The sequence below is a fragment of the Anastrepha obliqua genome, chromosome 1, assembly GCF_027943255.1.
Source record: "Anastrepha obliqua isolate idAnaObli1 chromosome 1, idAnaObli1_1.0, whole genome shotgun sequence".
NCBI lineage: Eukaryota > Metazoa > Arthropoda > Insecta > Diptera > Tephritidae > Anastrepha > Anastrepha obliqua.
This window is the reverse complement of record NC_072892.1, coordinates 129880100-129888288: the sequence shown is the minus strand read 5'-3', so window position 1 is coordinate 129888288 and position 8189 is coordinate 129880100.

Genomic DNA, 8189 nt, shown 5'->3' with positions numbered 1-8189 from the left:
TTCAAAAATCTTAAACTTAAGTCGTGCAACAGTCCAGACCATTGTAAAAACATTAAAAATAGTGGTTCGACCGGAAATAAGCCGCGCAGTGGCCGAGCTCTGAACAAAAACGGCTTTCATAGTAGAACACCACGAAAAAGCCTCTTATTTCTAAAAAAAACCGTAAACTTCGCCTAGAGTTCGCCAAAGCACACAGGGAAAAGGGGATGGGGTTTAATATATTCGGTAGCGATGGAAGAGAAAAAGTGTTGAGGAAGAAAAATACTGCACTGAGTCCGAAGAATTTGGTATCAACAGTGAAGCGTGGTGGCAGCAATGTAATGGATTGGGAAGCTGTTGCTGCATCTGGAGTTGGAAGATTAGTTTTTATTCAAGGTAATCTGGATCTTTATATATACAAATCACTATTGGAAGTCAATCTGAAATCTTCCGTGGATGATTTGGAGCTTGGTCCAGGTTGGGTCTTTCAACAGGATGACGATCCAAAGCACACAGCACACATTGTAAAGGATTGGCTGCTGTACCATGCTTCAAGGCAATTAAATACACCATCGCAAAGCCCAAATTTGAATATTATTGAACATGTCTGGGAAATTTTAGATCGGAAAATTAGAAAAAATCTGATTTCAAGCACTTCAGTACTCAAAGAACGGCTAATAGAAGCTTGGAACAATATAACTTCTGCAGAGTTAACAAATTTAGTCACCTCGATGCCACGGCGGCTTCAATCTGTAATTGATGCTAATGGTGGACCAACTAAATACTAAGAAGCAATATTACTTAGAGTTAAGTGAAATTTTTCACACTGGAGTAAAATATTTGTGTACTGTATGTAGACTGTTGTCAACGTCGGTTTTAGGTTTTTTTGCCAAAGCTTTGCTATTTTACGTTAATGCATGGATTTTTTTAAGTTTATAATGATTAGAAAAAGCTTTCAAATAAAACTGTGTAAACACATTTTCCAGTAAAGTTTTTGAACTTTCACTTCCAGTGGAAATGGGGGGTGTATGTAGACTTTTGTCGGTCACTGTATGAAGATATCCACAATTTCCTAACTAAAGATGTTCTATTTTAATATAAAGAGAAGCAGACTCTGAAAAGAATTCTAAATGCCATGCCTTTTTCTGATTACGACGTGCCATATTGAGGGAGTGACAACTTTTTAATGCATTCAGAAAGATCTGAAATCATAAAATATCGCAAATTTGATTTTCAAATTTATCGATCTTAGAACTTAGAAAGTGCCTTTTGAAATAATGAATTTTTCTGCCTGATTTGCTAACCGTAATTTTTATTCCGATCTTGGTGGAATTTTTCACATTTGACTCTTTCTCCTCAAATTTATGGTGTGTGGCTTGATGTTGTTCCACAAATAGAGGCACTTAGAGTTTTAAGCCGCCTCCAAATGGCAAACGGTTTTTTATGAGAAACTTTTTTTTCATAGCAGAAATACACTCGAAACTTTACCATTTGTTGGCAGACGACGTGCAACGGTTATTAGTAAAATCTTTTTTTGATAATTTGAAGTTTGATGCCCACAGTGGGTTTTGAACTTGTGCCCTACCGAATGCTAGTCACACACAAATTGTCTTTGGCTGGGGATGCCGACTATTGTGGATGCGATTGTACATCTGCGATCTTGGTGTACTGACAACAATCATATCTCAGGTAGTGCGCGTTTATGAAAATTTAGTGCTAGTTTATGAAATAGCACACATACGAGAACTCAATTTCTGTTTTATTTCTATGCTATATCGTAAAGGGTAATTTATTAGGGGCGCAGAACTTTCTTGATACTTAAGGCTGCCAAGCTAACCATAGCCTTTTTAGATCGTAAATATTATAATTACTATGGTGTATAAATAAAAGTAGTACCGAGCTAATTGCTATCTTGCCTAAATCTTGTGGAAACAATCCGAACATGCCGATTTTTTACCATTTTTCCTGCATAATTGGAGCAATAAGATAAACACCCAAAAAGGGTGTAGGCCCCAATTGTATATATAATAGTAGTATTTATTGCAAATAAAAGTGAAATATAAAAAATTTGAAATAAATTAAGAAAAAAAAAATATTTACAATAATTTAACGGCAATGCCATGAGCCGTCTGTCGATTTATTTTTGGTACAAAACAATTATTAGGTTTACGGTATTTGAAACCAGTTAAACTCTTTTATTAAGTAATCTCTGTATCGAGAGGCATATATGTATAACAAAACGCAAAATTTTATCCCAATGATCATTATCCCATTGAGAATCTGAATCAGTTGTCAATCATTAAAGGTAAATTTTCCGAAAAAGACTTTTCTATATTTCCTTAATATTGGGCAGCGCGCTAGGAAATGTGCTATATTTTCAAGCTCGCCTAAATGTCACATTGAGCAAGTTTTATTTTCTGTGTCAAACCTGTTGTTATTTAATGTCACTTCTAGCCCTCTAGTCATATTTTTTTTTAAATAAACCAGACCTTTTGACCAATCTAATTTTTTATATATCCTACTAGTACTTAAGGCTTTTTGCATGTAAACATTCATCCTTGCCTTATTTTGGTTTGTTAAAAGCAATTTTGCATCTTGTATCCAGCTTTCTGACTTCCTATTCGCCAGATGGCATCGTTTTTCCTAAACAAGTTCTATAAAAAGCCAATCAAGAAGACTTCTTTCCCTATAACAATTTTTGACAGATAATGTGGCAGCTGATTTTCTTAGTACATAAAAAATGCTGTGCATATACTTAAGGAACAGTTCTAAAGTGAACAAATGATTTTCTTGCATGCCGGTTTCCAAAAAAAGTATGCATGTAGGCATACATATGTAATGGTAGCTTCAGAATTCGTTTCACAAAATACTTTTTCAATATATCAACTTCTTTAAACCACCCAAAAGTCCACACCTTGCACAATGCAAGCACTGGTTGAATGCCTTCAATTCCTGCACCAGTTGAATCTTTTTTGGGCGTAGTCTCCATAGTTTCATCGTAAATGACGAGTAGTAACCGATTTCTTGAGAACGGTCACACACACTTCTACAGCGGCGATGGCCTCTGCGGTATACACAATATGATATTGTATTGATAACTATTATGCAATCGAGTGACAGCCCATACGAGGTGTGTTCAAAAAGTATCGCGAATTTTGTGTTATTTTTTTTCAAAAATTATTTATTTATTCATTAATATCTATTTTGTCCCCTTCAAAGTAATCCCCATGAGATATTATACACTTGTGTCAACGTGTTTTCTAATCTTCGAAGCACTTCAAAACATCATTTTCTTATCTTGTTCAGCTCCGCCTTCGATGCCTTCTTTATCTCGTCAATCGTAGCGTAGCGTCGTCCTTTCATGGACCTCTTCAGTTTCGGGAACAAGAAAAGGTCACAGGGAGCAGATCTGGGGAATACGGTGGCTGTGTCATCATTAGTGTGTTGTTTTTGGCCAAAAAGTCGCGCACAAGCAACGATGTGTGAGCAGGGGCGTTATCGTGATGTAAGAGCCAATTTTTGTTCTTCCACAAATCCGGGCGTTTGTGGCAGATTGCTTGTGCATAACTTGCAGGTCATATTCCTTATTGACCGTTTTACCCTGTGACAAGAACTCATGATGTACAACGCCCCTGCAATCGAAGAAAACGGTAAGCAAAACTTTCGACATTACATTCGACCGAACTTGGCGCGCTTTTTTCGGTATTGGTTCGGGCGGTAGCTTCAATTGAGATGATTGAGCTTTGGTTTTTACGTCATAACTATAAACCCATGATTTGTCACCAGTTATGACCTTCTGGAGCAAATTTGGGTCGTCGCGGACAGAGTTCAGAGTCCAACATCTCATTAGTAATGTTCATGCGAAGCTGCTTTTGGTTGAAATTGAGCAGTTTTGGTACGAATTTTGCGGCGACCCGTCTCATTCTCAAATCACTAAAAAAATCGAATGGCACGAGCCAATCGATATGTCTAGGTCCTCAGCAACTTTTCTAATGGCGATTCGACGATTGGCCAATACGATTTTCTTCACTTCGTCAATTTTTTTTCGTCTGTTGTTCTGAAGTGCTCGGGCGTCCGGCACGCTTTTCGTCGTTCACATATTCTCGGCCTTCTGAGAATATTTTGTACCACCGATAAACGTTGCTTTGGTCCAAAATAGCTTCTCCGTATGACACAGTCAACATTCGGAATGCATTCGCGCACTTAATTTCGTTTTTCACACAAAATTTGATACAGGTTCTTGAACCACCTTTTTGAATAGGTACAAATCGAAGACGAGCCGAAACACGTGAAAGGAAAGCAGCTGTCAACAATTAACTGAACATTCAAAATGGCGAAGAGTTCGGTCAGCATGAGTGAGGGACATGAGCACCAACATATCGCCACAAAAAATTGAAACTCAAATATACGTAACCTGCGATACTTTTTGAACACACTTCGTAAGTATGTACTTGTAGATTTACATAAATCGGTCAGTCGTACGACTTATAAGCTGCTCAGATGTCTGATAATGCATACCTTTATGTGGGCGATGTGCTTTGTAGGTTGACAGACCAGATGTGAAGGGATGAATGTGTGTCTGTGTGTGTAAGTATAAAATGCAGGAGGATTGAATATGTATGTCCGGGCTTGTACATCTGGTATGCCAGATGTCATTAGGGAAAGTGCTGTGTGCCAATTCGTATGAAGATCTGTGTGCTAAGTAATGACGGCACCCTTACAAAGTCAAAGTGGCAATGTGAAAAGTTTGTCAACTTTGCTTCAACTCATACGTGCGCGTTAATACATAGAAAAATACACAATAAAAGTTAACACAATTTTTAAGTTTGGTGATTATTTGGTAAAATAAAAGACAAGACGCTCCAAGTCTTTTCGTTTACTCATAAATACTTTAATCTAAAATATATTCTACGCTTCAAAAATATTTTTTTTTACTTCGCCGGTTTGACTGAAGATAAAAATTGTTGTTGCTGTTTAAATCATTTTCATTGACTGACATAATCAACTGCTAATAATGTCAGTGTTAGATGACTGGATCAATGTCGAGAAAAAAAACCTCGTAAAATCTGAAAGTTGTTGGCTTAAGCTCAAATACCATGTTGCAACTTACCTTCTGTCTAGGCGGATAATATTTATAATTGATTATATTGTGAAGTGTGCTGGTGTAGACAGAAAGCATCTCTGTGCTATGTTTTATTAAAGCAAAAAAATCCGCCTGTTACTAAAGTTAATTTTAAGCCTTTTATTTTTCTTTCATAAAATATCTGAAGGGCATTCAATCTGATACAATTTATATCTCTGGTGCACTAAGAATGACCTTTCTTTGAATATTAATGGACTACATACGTCCATAACTTTCGAAAAATGGATTTTTTTACAAGTCATTATTCTTTATAGTTTTAGGCGTATTTCTGTGGAAGTCGATTGTAAAAATTCTCAATAGATACAAAGTTATGGTAAAAAATGTAACTGTTTTTATGTTGTTTTTAAGACTTTTTGATGCAGTGTTTTTTTTAATATTCGAAAGTCTCTGTTGAGCCGGATTTTTGATATTTTATTAAAAAATTTTATAAACATAATTAAAGTGTGACATTTATGACGTAAAACGCATTCTTTTTCTTAAAAGGCCGTAAATTCCAAAATTTAACGAAATAGATATACAATTTTATTTTACAAGAGTTTTTTTACTTTTTACTGATCCGTCAAAATTTCAAGGAGAAATGATGCAGACCGTGGAGCAACTTGTTTTTCATTGTACTTTGGGTCACGTGATTTTTTATATACTAATTTTTGCAAAGTAAAATTAAAATATTTTTCCTTCGAATTTCACACTTAATAGTCATATTAACCATATTGGTAAAAAATCTCATTCAACATTAGGCTGTGTTATTCACAACAGACCATTTTCATAATCTAAGTGGTACCGCTGTTCCTATGTGCGATGAGGTTGCTTTACCTAGGCTTTGTTAGGCGGAACTGTGCGCAGTTCTCTGATCCATCTACACTTGAACTGCTCTAAACGTCTTCCGTACGTTCCTATTTGGAATATCTTCCTTTGGAGGCCATATCACAGTATTATGTTAATCGTATCGAGCGGGTTTAGAAGATCTTTCTTAAATTTGCTTTGCGATCCTTGAATTTTTCGGAACCTACGACTTTTTTTAACTCTCGTCTACTTCTAATATACCTTAAGACCTTGGAAGCCTTGGAAGCTAAGTGAACCGTACTCTCACTGTCCTTTATGCTTAATGTGGTTAGTGGCTCTTCTGATTACAAATCTGTATTAGATCGTAACAATTTTTTGTATGATAAGATTAAAAGTATGTGATAGCTAAGATAAGATGGCTTACAAGCTTTTTACAAATGTTCTCTATGAATGAATCAACGAATATGCAGAAAGCAGTATTGACGACTATCAATTCGGATTCCGTAGAGAAAAATCAACAATCGACCAATGTTTTGTTCTTAACCAAATATTTGAGAAACAAAACAAATACGGGCTAGATATCCACTGCCTTTTCGGTGATTTTAAACAAACCTCCGACAGAGTTAAAAGAAAGAGCGGATTCCCCATGTACTTCTACGTCTTGGAATAGCAGCCAAACGAATAAGGCTCGTTATCGTAGCAACGTTCCCAAATACAAAAGGTAAAGTAACCATTCAAGGAAAGCTCACAGATTCTGTCTCTATTGGAACAGGTTTAAAACAAGGCGATGGATGCCCTTTCAACTGTCCTATTTAATTTAAAGCTTCACTTCGTCACTTTCAATAAAGGTGGTAGGTACCCTGTTAATTAAAACAACCCAAATACGTGTTTAAGCAGATGGCAATGCGTATAATCAACAATTAACAAAATTGCGAACGGTATTGGTCTGTTTGTATACAGGTGCAAACTTTTCATGTGCGAGCTTATACTTTTGAAGCAGTGCTGCATTTTAAGTATTTGGGAGTTATGTTCGCATGTACCGGAGATTCACCTTCTGCAGTCTTGGATTGCATCAACGCCGCCAACAAAACGTATTATGCACACCTTAACTTGTTCAGGCCCCGGCTTCCGTCGAAAACTACAAAGCTAACTATGTACAATACCCTTATCCGACCAATCTGAACGTATGGATGTGAGGTATGGACACTTAAAGTTGCTGACTGAGCGCTAATTGCTAGCATGGAAAGAAACATTTTTAGAAAGATTTTTGGCCTAATGGATGATGGTGCCTATAGAATTCGGTACTACTCCGAACTGAATGATCTCACTCAGAGCAAGACGTTAAAGCGCAGTGCATAAGATGGCTAGGTCAGGTTGCCCGTATGCCTGCTGACCGTGCCGTGAAGAAAGCCATGACAGGAAATCTAATGGGCGTAAAGGCCAAAGACAGATCGAGGAACCGATGGATAGACGCTGTGGAAAACGATCTCAAGGGCTTGGGAATACGAAACAAGGAAGCATTGTGAAGGAAGCTTTGACGCATCTGCGTTGTAATGCTGTGAAAAAATAAGAAGCGCAACATTTTAATATTCCCCACAAAAGGCTACGCGTATTACTTCCTTTTTATGTTGGCAATTGGAAAGCTGAGTATGCACGTAATGCCTCAACTGCGCGTGTACTTAGCTAAGATCTCGAGTTCGAAGAGGTAAGAATACAGACAGGGGTGACTGACATTTGAAAAATTCGTAAGAGCCAGAAGACGAGCGTAGAACAAACATGTGACACGAGCCCCTAGCAATTGTTGATAAAAATAGCTCGAGATGGGATACCAGAAGCAAGAAGACGACTAGGAAGAACCAAAACGATGAGCAGAAAGTTGGATATCCACCTTATACAGGATTGTACAACAATTAATGTGTAATATCCCTAAATATTAAAACGTATTTATGTATCTATGTAGCTGTGTAAACTTTAATGTATGAATATGTATGTATTCTAATTTGTGTGTAAAGAAAAACAAGCAAAGCCTATAATAAAATATAAAGAAGAAGAAAAAGAGTTCTGTACCAATTGATTTATCTTAAACGAAATATGAATTTGCTAAAACTTTGAACTCATATTTTTAACCTCTTACTTTACTAATATAGGTTTTTGTGACTAATTTTAAGTGCTTTGTGTAATAAACTTTTTATTTGCCTATAGCCTGTATTTGCATACACTCAATTTATGATTATGAATAAAAAATATGAATAAAAAATAAAATCATTTTATATGAAGGAAAAAC